The sequence below is a fragment of the Thalassophryne amazonica genome, chromosome 3, assembly GCF_902500255.1.
Source record: "Thalassophryne amazonica chromosome 3, fThaAma1.1, whole genome shotgun sequence".
In the NCBI taxonomy this organism is placed as follows: Eukaryota; Metazoa; Chordata; class Actinopteri; order Batrachoidiformes; family Batrachoididae; genus Thalassophryne; species Thalassophryne amazonica.
Window position 1 is genome coordinate 110,459,278 of NC_047105.1, and position 12,185 is coordinate 110,471,462.

The following is a 12,185-nucleotide window of genomic DNA, read 5'->3' on the forward strand; positions in this document are numbered from 1 at the left end:
TTACTCTTTTAATTTATTTTACTAGGAAACGGAGCAGGCCGCAGCCTCAACTTGATCTAAATTCTGCGTCTTTTAGAAGCTTAGTGCCAGCGATCACCTTAGTATTTCTTCTGTTTTTCTTGTTGCTTAATGCTGACAAAGTACACTGTATTTGCCTTTCTGATGCTTGATTCTGCTTTTTTTCTTTTCTCTCTGTTTAAGGTGTGGTTCCATCCAGAGATGGGTGTGGTATCTGTTCCAGAAACCGTCCTGTGCACCGGCAACATTTCCTGTATGTTCGTTTTGTGAATTGTTCTGTAATTTATGTCTATAGCATGGTCCAAGCAGTGGGTCACCCCTTTGAGTCTGGTCTGCTTGAGGTTTCTTCCTCACAGGGCGTTTTTCCTTATCACTGTCACCTGTGTGCTTGCTCTGGGGGTTGGTAAGGTTAGACCTTACTTGTGTGAAGCACATTGAGGCAACTTTGTTGTGATTTGGTGCTATATAAGTGAAATAAATTAAATCAAAAAAATTATGTCAGCCTGTGCTCCTCTCTTTTCCTAAAGTAGGTATTCACCATAGCCAATTCCATCCTTTTTACAAAATCAAGTACCATCTGCCCTTCCACATTCCTGTCCTTGATACTATATCTATCAATTACTTCTTCATCAACTCTGTTCCCTTTGCCAACATGCCCAATGAAGTCCTATCTCCTATCATCACTCTTTCATGCTTGGGCACACTCTCCACCACCTCATCTAACTCACTCCAGAAATCTTCTTTCTCCCTCATCTCACAACCTACCTGTGGGGCATATGCAATGATGATATTCATTATCACCCCTTGAATTTCCAACTTCACACTCATCACCCTGCCAGACACTTGCCTAACCTCCAACACACTCTGAACATACTCTTCCTTCAAAATGACCCCAACACCATTTCTCTTCCTGTCCACACCATGAAACAATAACATGAACCCAGCACCTATGCTCCTGGCCTTACATCACTTACACTGGGTCTCTTGCACATACAATATGTCTACTAGTTTGAGAGAGACCATCAAGACACTGATACTAACTCTGTTGTGTTATACAACCCCTGCCAAAAATTATGGACTCACCGGCCTCGGAGGATGTTCATTCAGTTGTTTAATTTTGTAGAAAAAAAGCAGATCACAGACATGACACAAAACTAAAGTCATTTCAAATGGCAACTTTCTGGCTTTAAGAAGCACTATAAGAAATCAGGAAAAAAAATTGTGGCAGTCAGTAACGGTTACTTTTTTAGACCAAGCAGAGGGAAAAAATATGGAATCACTCAATTCTGAGGAAAAAATTATGGAATCATGAAAAACGAACGCTCCAACACATCACTAGTATTTTGTTGCACCACCTCTGGCTTTTATAACAGCTTGCAGTCTCTGAGGCATGGACTTAATGAGTGACAAACAGTACTCTTCATCAATCTGGCTCCAACTTTTTCTGATTGCTGGTGCCAGATCAGCTTTGCAGGTTGGAGCCTTGTCATGGACCATTTTCTTCAACTTCCACCAAAGATTTTCAATTGGATTAAGATTCGGATTATTTGCAGGCCATGACATTGACCCTATGTGTCTTTTTGCAAGGAATGTTTTCACAGTTTTTGCTCTATGGCAAGATGCATTATCATCTTGAAAAATGATTTCATCATCTCCAAACATCCTTTCAATTGATGGGATAAGAAAAGTGTCCAAAATATCAACGTAAACTTGTGCATTTATTGATGATGTAATGACATCCATCTCCCCAGTGCCTTTACCTGACATGCAGCCCCATATCATCAATGACTGTGGAAATTTACATGTTCTCTTCAGGCAGTCATCTTTATAAATCTCATTGGAACGGCACCAAACAAAAGTTCCAGCATCATCACCTTGCCCAGTGCAGATTCGAGATTCATCACTGAATATGACTTTCATCCAGTCATCCACAGTCCACGATTGCTTTTCCTTAGCCCATTATAACCTTGTTTTTTTCTGTTTAGGTGTTAATGATAGCTTTCGTTTAGCTTTTCTGTATGTAAATCCCATTTCCTTTAGGCGGTTTCTTACAGTTCGGTCACAGACGTTGACTCCAGTTTCCTCCCATTCATTCCTCATTTGTTTTGTTGTGCATTTTTGATTTTTGAGACATATTGCTTTAAGTTTTCTGTCTTGACGCTTTGATGTCTTCCTTGGTCTACCAGTATGTTTACCTTTAACAGCCTTCCCATGTTGTTTGTATTTGGTCCAGAGTTTAGACACAGCTGACTGTGAACAACCAACATCTTTTGCAACATTGCATGATGATTTACCCTCTTTTAAGAGTTTGATAATCCTCTCCTTTTTTTCAATTGACATCTCTCGTGTTGGAGCCATGATTCATGTCAGTCCACTTGGTGCAACAGCTCTCCAAGGTGTGATCACTCCTTTTTAGATGCAGACTAACGAGCAGATCTGATTTGATGCAGGTGTTAGTTTTGGGGATGAAAATTTACAGGGTGATTCCATAATTCATTTGTCAGAATTGAGTGAGTCCATATTTTTTTCCTCTGCTTGGTCTAAAAAAGTAACTGTTACTGACTACCACAATTTTTTTTCTTGATTTCTTATAGTGTTTCTTAAAGCCAGAAAGTTGCCATTTGAAATGACTTTAATTTTGTGTCATGTCTGTGATCTGCTTTTTTTCTACAAAATTAAACAAATGAATGAACATCCTCCGAGGCCGGTGATTCCATAATTTTTGCCAGGGGTTGTAGACTTCTGTTGCTGTGATTGCGACGGCGACGTGATGGAGGTGTCATCCTGCTTTTATCCGGGGTGAAGTGCAGATGATCGGTGACAACTGTCATAGTTGATGAGTGACAGCTGTCACCTCGGCTGTTCCTGTGAGGTGGCAGTGCCCTCTCGTGCCTGAAGCCCGCACTTCAGGCAGGGCGCCCTCTGGTGGTGGGCCAGCAGTACCTCCTCTTCTGGCGGCCCACACAACAAGTAGATTCTCACAAATCCAACAAGACCAAGCATTCATGATATGCACACTCTTAAGGCTATGAAATTGGGCTATTAGTTAAAAAAGTAGAAAAGGGGGTGTTCACAATAATAGTAGTGTGGCATTCAGTCAGTGAGTTTGTCAGTTTTGTGGAACAAACAGGTGTGAATCAGGTGTCCCCTATTTAAGGATGAAGCCAGCACCTGTTGAACATGCTTTTGTCTTTGAAAGCCTGAAGAAAATGGGACGTTCAAGACATTGTTCAGAACAACGGCGTAATTTGATTAAAAAGTTGATTGGAGAGGGGAAAACTTATACGCAGGTGCAAAAAATTATAGGCTGTTCATCTACAATGATCTCCAATGCTTTAAAATGGACAAAAAAAAAAAAAAACAGAGACGCATGGAAGAAAACGGAAAACAACCATCAAAAAAAGATAGAAGAATAAACAGAATGATCAGCTCCAGGATGATCAAAGACAGTCTGGAGTTACCTGTAAGTGCTGTGACAGTTAGAAGATGCCTGTGTGAAGCTAATTTATTTGCAAGAATCCCCCGCAAAGTCCCTCTGTTAAATAAAAGACGTGCAGAAGAGGTTACAATTTGCCAAAGAATACCATACCAGGTATCATGGATCAGTTTGGATATGTCAAAATACTTGAAGAGGTCATGTTGCCTTATGCCAGGGGTGGGCAATTAATTTTTACAAGGGGCCACATAGGGAACCTGAATTATGTCCGAGGGCCACGCCATCGATAACTCGGCTGTCTCCCATTACAAATTTTACAAAAAATTACCTATTTAATAGCTTTTATAGGTAATTTTTATTATTGTAATAATATGTAAATATTTAAATATACCTAAATAAACCTCTCTAATGATTTGCAACACACAAGCTTGACATTTTTAATATATGTAATAATAATCACAGACCTCATGAGGGCCAGACAGAGACATGCAAAGGGCCGCATGTGGCCCCCGGGCCGCAGTTTGCCCAGGTCTGCCTTATGCTGAAGAGGACATGCCCTTGAAATGGGTGTTTCAACAAGACAATGACCCCAAGCACACTAGTAAACCAGCAAAATCTTGGTTCCAAACCAACAAAATTAATGCCTCGCAGATGTGACGAAATCATGAAAACTGTGGTTATACAACTAAATACTACTTTAGTGATTCACAGGATTGCTAAAAAAGCAGTTTGAACATAATAGTTTTGAGTTTGTAGCATCAACAGCAGATGCTACTATTATTGTGAACACCCCCTTTTCTACTTTTTTTTACTAATAGCCCAATTTCATAGCCTTAAGAGTGTGCATATCATGAATGCTTGGTCTTGTTGGATTTGTGAGAATCTATTGAATCTACTGGTACCTTGTTTCCCATGTAACAATAAGAAATATACTCAAAACCTGGATAAATCTTTTTAGTCACATAGCACTACTATTATTCTGAACACTACTGTAAATAAACTAAACTGTGAATGTCAAATTCTGATGATTGATATATATATATATATATATATATATATATATATATATATATATATATATATATATATATATATATATATATATATATATATATACACACACACAACCCCAATTCCAATGAAGTTGGGACATTGCATAAAATGTAAATAAAAACAGAATACTGTACAATGATTTGCAAATCCTCTTCAACCTATATTCAATTGAGTACACCACAAAGACAAGATATTTAATGTTGAAACTGATAAACTTTATTGTTTTTGTGCAAATATTTGCTCATTTTGAAATGGATGCCTGCAACACGTTTCAAAAAAGCTGGGACAGTGGTATATTTACCACTGTGTTACAGGCTCGGACTGATAATCTGTGATTTTGGGCATTTGCCCGGTGGGCCGCTGCACGTTTAGACATGTGTGGGCCGGCCCTCCCATATTTATAGAGATTATGGAAATATACAGTGTTCTGCTGTCAACACGAGGAAAGTCCGTGATCAGTGAAGCTACAGCATTTAATCGGCGCAGCTGCAGAGCCACGTCCTGAATTTGTGTCAAAATAAAAGTTCTGTAGTGTTTCATACACGGCGCAGTCTTATTCTAGGTTTCAGTTTTGTTTCCATTTGATCACACAACGGAGACTTACATCGAGCACAATGATTGACATGACCAACAGCCAATGACAATGGAGAAGCATACAAGGTGGCCAATCAGATTGCAGGAAGAGCAGGCGGCCGCTCCCACCCCTGTGAATGGATTGAGTCCTCGGCGCCTGGACTTCTCTTCGCTCTTCTACTGATACAACTGATAATTTCGTCAAAATATGTAATTGCCTTTAATGTTATCAGGACGCCCCCTCGTGGCGCCGGGTCCACGTTTTGTACTATGATCAAGGTGAAATGACAGTGAAAGTGTGTGTTTAGGTGTGTGTTCATGGTGTTTAGGTGTATAGTATTTGTTCATTGGGGGTTCGGTATGGACGGGTGGGTGTGCGTGTTTGGGGGTGGATTCGTCGGGCCAATAGTGGGCTGGTCCAGAGGAAAAATGCCAGGGCCGAAATTTGTTCCCAGTCTGACCCTGCTGTGTTATATCACCTTTCCTCCTAACAACATTCAATAAGAGTTTGGGAACTCAGGACACTAATTTTTGAAGCTTTGTAGGTGGAATTCTTTCCCATTCTTGCTTGATGTACGAACTTCAGTTGTTCAACATTCCGGGGTCTCTGTTGTCATATTTTGCACTTCATAATGCGCCACACATTTTCAATGGGTGACAGGTCTGGACTTCAGGCAGGCCAGTCTAGTACCCGCACTGTTTTACTACGAAGCCATGCTGTTGTAACACGTGCAGAATGTGGCTTGGCTTTGGCACAGTGTTGTTAGAAGGAAAGGTGATGTAAGAGTGGTAAACATACCACTGTCCCATCTTTGTGAAATGTGTTGCAGGCATCCATTTCAAAATGAGCAAATATGAGTATTTGCACAAAAACAAAGTTTGAACATTAAATATCTTGTCTTTGTGGTGTATTCAATTGAATATAGGTTGAAGAGGATTTGCAAATCATTGTATTCTGTTTCTGTTTACATTTTACACAACATCCCAACTTCGTTGGAATTGGGGTTGTATATATATATATATATATATATATATATATATATATATATATATATATATATATATACACGTATATGTATGTACACTAGCACACTGCCCCTGGGGATCCACAGGCTCTAGATTGAGTAAGTAAGTACCTTCGGCTGCTCCCTTGTTTTGCACTCGGGGTCGCCACAGCAAATCCAAGGTGGATCTGCATGTTGAATTGGCACAGGTTTTACGCCGGATGCCCTTCCTGACGCAACTCCACATTACATGGAGAAATGTGGCAGGGGTGGGATTTGAACCCGGAGCCTTCTGAACTGAAACCAAGCGCATTAGCCACTCAGCCACCACCCCTGCAGGCTCTAGATTGAGTAGTGTTTAGAAAACAGGTAGCTGACATTTGGGTGGTAATAAATTCAGCAGTTTCTATAATGAGTTGGAATGGCGTATGTTAAAATGTGCTCTCAAATTGTGGGGATACTGTTGTGTTCCGGTCATTTTAATTTTGTTTTTTTGAAAGAGATGCAAACACCCAGGTTCAAGATGACAGACTTGGGTAAACTGAGGCATTTTTTTGATTTTGAGCAGAGTGATGGATGTGTAAGAATGACACAAAAGAAATATGTGGAAAAATGCTTGAAAGGTTTGATATGAAGGACTGTAAACCTGGAGCCACACCTTCTGAACAGAACAGAAAATATAGAGAAGCTGTGGGCACCCTTATTTATTTGAATACTTGTACAGGACCAGATTTACGTTTTGTGATTAGCAAGCTGTCACAATACTTTGCCAAATTGTCAGAATAACAGTGGACCACTATAAAAACACATTTTTAGATATCTAAAAGGCACAGCCGAGAAAGAGATAAGTTACAAAAAATCTGATGTGAAACTGGGATTACAAGCCTACAGTGACGCAATTTGGGCTTCTGATGTAACTGATAGGCATAGCACATCTGGATATTGTGTAAGTCTAAACAAAAATGGCCTTTTAATATTTTGGAAAACTAAAAAACAGCCAACAGTTGCTCTGTTGTCTTGTGAGGCTGATTATATGTCTTGAGCTGAAACCACACAAGACTGTTTGTATCTTGCACAACTGTTGGATGACATTGACAAGTGTCTTTATGCACCACGCACAATTTATGAGGGAGCAATAGCCTTTATTAAGAATCCTCTAAACCAGGGGTGGGCAACTTGTTCCAGAAAGGGCCAAGAGGGTGCAGGTTTGGTGCAGGTTTTCTTTGCAGCCACTGACTCCACCAGGTGATTTCACTGATTAATATCACTTTGAACAGATGTAATCAGTTAATGAATGCAATCACTTGGTGGAGTCAGTGGTTGCAAAGAAAACCTGCACCCTCTTGGCCCTTTCTAGAACAAGTTGCGCACCCCTGCTCTAAACAGACAGAGATGTGAACAGATCAACATAAAATATCATTCTGAGAGGTCAACCATGAATGGCACTAAAGTGAATTTGGAGTACTGTCCTCCTGAAGTGATGGGAGCATATGTCATGACAAAACCTGCAACAAAGTTTAAACTGCTCAAGTTTGATTTTTTTGGAGGGGGGTGGGAGAGCTGAAATGAAATGTTGGGTAAGAGCTAAATGAAGTGAAAGAGAAACTTTTTTTTTTTTTTTTTTTTTACAATATGAGAGCAAGTGGGGATGTTAAAATGTGCTCTCAAATTGTGGGGTTACTTTTGTGTTCTGGTCCCTTTAATTTTTTTTTCCAACGTAAGCCAAGAGATCCACACAGATGCATGTAATCAACATGCAGGTGTATAAAATTAAAACGGCCACCTCATTGTGTATTCTTGGTCACAAAGGGAAATACTGTCACCATGAGTTGTTTTCTACATCATTTTTTCCTCATTGCACTGGGTGCACATGCTGCAGACCTGCTACATTTCATGACTGTTAACAGCGTATGAGCAGGGTTGGGTAGGATTACTTTGAAATGTAATCCAAAAGTAATCAGATTACAAGTAATCCAAATGTAATCCACATGTATTCTTTCAAAGTAATCCTACCCAACCTTGCGTATAAGTCCAGAATGGCTTGGAACCTTAAGGGCCTTTCACACTGGACATGTTGGAAGCGTCAGAGGCGTCACAAATCGGTCTTAAAAGCATTATTTTCAATAAGATGCGTTGCTTTTTAGAGGCATCAGAAACGTCATGTCAAAAGCCAAGCTAAACCGACGCTTCTGACAGGAGCGTGCATTGCCTCTTGTCGACAGGCTGACATGGTCAAAGTTCAACCCAATCCAACTTTTGCCGCTCTGAGCTGTGATGTAGCTTTGTGCTGTCCAATAGGAATGACACATTAGGCCAAAACACGGAAGTCTAGTGGCAGAAACCACTGATCTATACAAAAAAGAAACGTGCCACAGGACTGCTCATTTATAGAGCAGTTTTCTGAACAAAAATCCTTGCAAATCTTTTTTTTTTACGTCAAAATTTCTGATTACAGTTAAAAAAAAAGTTTATAACACTTGTAATTAAAATCTATATACATAAAGGGCTACGGCTGTCTGTCTGTATGTCAGGGATAAACTCCCAAAATATAATATGTCGCCCTAAAAACTATTTATATTCTGAATCATGACATGGGGAACAAACTGGTACCATTTTTTTTTAAAGGGGATAGAGAATCAAAATCATCTTTTTCATGTTTTTGGTGTTAGTTCAGAGTCTCCCCACTGTGGGGAATACACACGAAGTGCCAGCAAGTTTCAGAACCTCTGTTTCAAGTAATTCTCCTTTTTTGAATTGCCGCCAGAAAATAGGCCAATTCGTGTTTGAGGGAAACAGTGCGTCACATTTTCACCAATAGCCCCCCCACACACACACCCACACCCACCCCCTTTCACACATGCCCCTTCGAAATTAATTATTCATAAGGTTGTGCCCACCCATTCCTACCACTGGATGAGGAGCAATGGCGAGCTACAGGTGTGCCTTCCCAGGCTGTCATAGGGGACACAGCGGTAAAGTTAGATTGAAATTCGATATTCAGACATTCAGCCAATGGCAAATTTAGGGGCCGTCGAAAAAGTACGTGACTACAAAAAAGTGTAAATCTAACAATCAGCGAGTATTTTTCTTTAATGTGTTTTGGTAACTGTATTTTATTCACTGCCCAATAAATAAGCATGTGCTGTGTTTAAAATGTAAAAACAAAGTTGAAAACCCCCACCATTTGATAAAAACAAATTCTTATTGGAATGTAGAAATATTAAGCTTGGCCCAGAAAATGTTTTGGAGATAATTTTAATCTTAATTTTACAAAAGCTTTTCCAGTTTTCATGAGAGAGGTCTGGCAGATAAAGTCGAGGTTCTGTTCATATTTCAGACCCTTTGCAAAGCAGAGAAATGTGCAACCTGGGCCTAACTTTTATTGTCTTGTTTTTTTTTTTTTTCAATAGGTTTTCCAGTTTTCATCAGAACGCCCAAGCAATATCTTCATTATCGGTGGCAATATGCTTATATTTCACCATCAAAATAGAGCCAGGGAACAAGCCTGTTGTGGTGAAATTAGCAGGCTGTGGCCATAATTTCATGTTTTTCCTCAATAGCTTTTTCTTTTGTCAACCTATTTCTGGGGAAATTGCTTCATTTTAATCTGGGGCCATATCCTCACCTTGCACGAGCTTTCTTTTTGGGGAAAAATCACGACTTTATGGGTAAATAAGGAGCCAGAGGCCCAAATTTCAGGTTTTTTCTCAATAGCTTTTTCAAATGTCAACCTATTTCAGGGGAAATTGCTTCATTTTAATCTGGGGCCATATCCTCACCTTGCATGAGCTTTCTTTTTGGGGAAAAATCCCAACATCAGGGTTAAATAAGGCACCAGAGGCCCAAATTTCAGGTTTTTCTTCAATAGCTTTTTCAAATGTCAACCTATTTCTGGGGAAATTGCTTCATTTTAATCTGGGGCCATATCCTCACCTTGCACGAGCTTTCTTTTTGGGGAAAAATCCCAACATCAGGGTTAAATAAGGTGCCGGAGGCCCAAATTTCAGGTTTTTCCTCAATAGCTTTTTCAAATGTCAACCTATTTCAGGGGAAATTGCTTCATTTTAATCTGGGGCCATATCCTCACCTTGCACAAGCTTTCTTTTTGGGGAAAAAATCCCAACATCAGGGTTAAATAAGGCCTCAGAGGCCCACATTTCAGGTTTTTCTTCAATAGCTTTTTCAAATGTCAACCTATTTCAGGGGAAATTGCTTCATTTTAATCTGGGGCCATATCCTCACCTTGCACGAGCTTTGTTTTTGGGGAAAAATCCCGTCTTTATGGGTAAATAACGAGCCAGAGGCCCAAATTTCAGGTTTTTCTTCAATAGCTTTTTCAAATGTCAACCTATTTCAGGGGAAATTGCTTCATTTTAATCTGGGGCCATATCCTCACCTTGCACGAGCTTTCTTTTTGGGGAAAAATCCCAACATCAGGGTTAAATAAGGCACCAGAGGCCCAAATTTCAGGTTTTTCTTCAATAGCTTTTTCAAATGTCAACCTATTTCTGGGGAAATTGCTTCATTTTAATCTGGGGCCATATCCTCACCTTGCACGAGCTTTCTTTTTGGGGAAAAATCCCAACATCAGGGTTAAATAAGGTGCCGGAGGCCCAAATTTCAGGTTTTTCCTCAATAGCTTTTTCAAATGTCAACCTATTTCAGGGGAAATTGCTTCATTTTAATCTGGGGCCATATCCTCACCTTGCACAAGCTTTCTTTTTGGGGAAAAATCCCAACATCAGGGTTAAATAAGGCCTCAGAGGCCCACATTTCAGGTTTATCTTCAATAGCTTTTTCAAATGTCAACCTATTTCAGGGGAAATTGCTTCATTTTAATCTGGGGCCATATCCTCACCTTGCACGAGCTTTGTTTTTGGGGAAAAATCCCGTCTTTATGGGTAAATAAGGAGCCAGAGGCCAAAATTTCAGGTTTTTCTTCAATAGCTTTTTCAAATGTCAACATATTTCAGGGGAAATTGCTTCATTTTAATCTGGGGCCATATCCTCACTTTGCACGAGCTTTCTTTTTGGGGAAAAATCCCAACATCAGGGTTAAATAAGGTGCCAGAGGCCCAAATTTCAGGTTTTTCTTCAATAGCTTTTTCAAATGTCAACCTATTTCTGGGGAAATTGCTTCAAATTAATCTGGGGCCATATCCTCACCTTGCACAAGCTTTCTTTTTGGGGAAAAATCCCAACATCAGGGTTAAATAAGGTGCCGGAGGCCCAAATTTCAGGTTTTTCCTCAATAGCTTTTTCAAATGTCAACCTATTTCAGGGGAAATTGCTTCATTTTAATCTGGGGCCATATCCTTACCTTGCACAAGCTTTCTTTTTGGGGAAAAATCCCAACATCAGGGTTAAATAAGGCCTCAGAGGCCCAAATTTCAGGTTTTTCTTCAATAGCTTTTTCAAATGTCAACCTATTTCAGGGGAAATTGCTTCATTTTAATCTGGGGCCATATCCTCACCTTGCACGAGCTTTGTTTTTGGGGAAAAATCCCGTCTTTATGGGTAAATAAGGAGCCAGAGGCCAAAATTTCAGGTTTTTCTTCAATAGCTTTTTCAAATGTCAACCTATTTCAGGGGAAATTGCTTCATTTTAATCTGGGGCCATATCCTCACCTTGCACGAGCTTTCTTTTTGGGGAAAAATCCCAACATCAGGGTTAAATAAGGCGCCAGAGGCCCAAATTTCAGGTTTTGCCTCAATAGCTTTTTCAAATGTCAACCTATTTCAAGGGAAATTGCTTCATGTTAATTTGGGGCCATATCCTCACCTTGCACGAGCTTTCTTTTTGGGGAAAAATCCCAACATCAGGGTTAAATAAGGCGCCAGAGGCCCAAATTTCATGTTTTTCTTCAATAGCTTTTTCAAATGTCAACCTATTTCTGGGGAAATTGCTTCATTTTAATCTAGGGCCATATCCTCACCTTGTGCGAGCTTTCTTTTTGGGGAAAAATCCCAACATCAGGGTTAAATAAGGCGCCAGGGGCCCAAATTTCAGGTTTTTCTTCAGTAGCTTTTTCAAATGTCAATCTATTGCTGGGGAAATTGCTTTAATTCAATCTGCGGCCATATCCTCACCTTGCACAAGC